This window comes from Scyliorhinus canicula, unplaced genomic scaffold, assembly GCF_902713615.1.
Source record: "Scyliorhinus canicula unplaced genomic scaffold, sScyCan1.1, whole genome shotgun sequence".
Taxonomy (NCBI): domain Eukaryota; kingdom Metazoa; phylum Chordata; class Chondrichthyes; order Carcharhiniformes; family Scyliorhinidae; genus Scyliorhinus; species Scyliorhinus canicula.
Window position 1 is genome coordinate 897,725 of NW_024055512.1, and position 977 is coordinate 898,701.

Here is a 977-nt window from a genome sequence, read left to right on the forward strand (position 1 = left end):
GAGCATGGTTACATTTTAAACATCTTTGAGACAAAACTTGGCAAAATTTTCAACATCTTCGAAGTTGGGCATTGCTCAATTTTACCATCTTTAAGGCCAAGCATGGCGAAATTTGAAATGCCTTAGAGGCCGAGGATGGCTAAATTCCGACCATCTTTGAGTCCCAACACGGCTAAACGTTGAACTTCTACTGGGCCAAGCATGGCTAAATTTTAAATGGCTCAGAGACGAGCGTGGCTCAATTTTAAACATCAGTGAGGCCGAGCATCGCTAAATTATCAACATCTTCCAAAGGCAGCACGGTAGCATTGTGGATAGCACAATGGCTTCACAGCACCAGGGTCCCAGGTTCGATTCCCGGCTTGTGTCACTGTCTGTGCGGAGTCTGCACATCCTCCCCGTGTGTGTGTGGGTTCCCTCCGGGTGCTCCGGTTTACTCCCACAGTCCAAAGATGTGCAGGTTAGGGTGGATTGGCCATGATAAATTGCCCTTAATGTCCAAAATTGTCCTGTGTTGGGTGGGGTTACTGGGTTATGGGGATAGGGTGGAGGTGTTGACCTTGGGTAGGCTGCTCTTTCCAAGAGCCGGTGCAGACTCGATGGGCCGAATGTCCTCCTTCTTCACTGTAAATTCTATGAATTCTATGAAATCGCGCATTGCTAAATTTTCAACATCTTCGAGTTTGGGCACTGCGAAATTTTACCATCTTCAAGGTGAAGCACGGCTAAATTTTAAACATCACTGAGGACGAGCATGGCTAAATTTTAACCATTCCAAGGCCGAGCATGGAGAAGTTTAAACACCTCAGAGGCCGAGCATGTCTACATTTTTAACACCTTCGAAGTTGTGCATTGCGAAACTTTACCGTGTTCAAGGCTAAGAATGGCGAAGTTTGAAACGCTTTAGAGGCCGACAATGGCTAAATTTTCAGTGTCTTTGAAGCAAAGGATGGTTAAATTTTCAACATCGTCGAGGC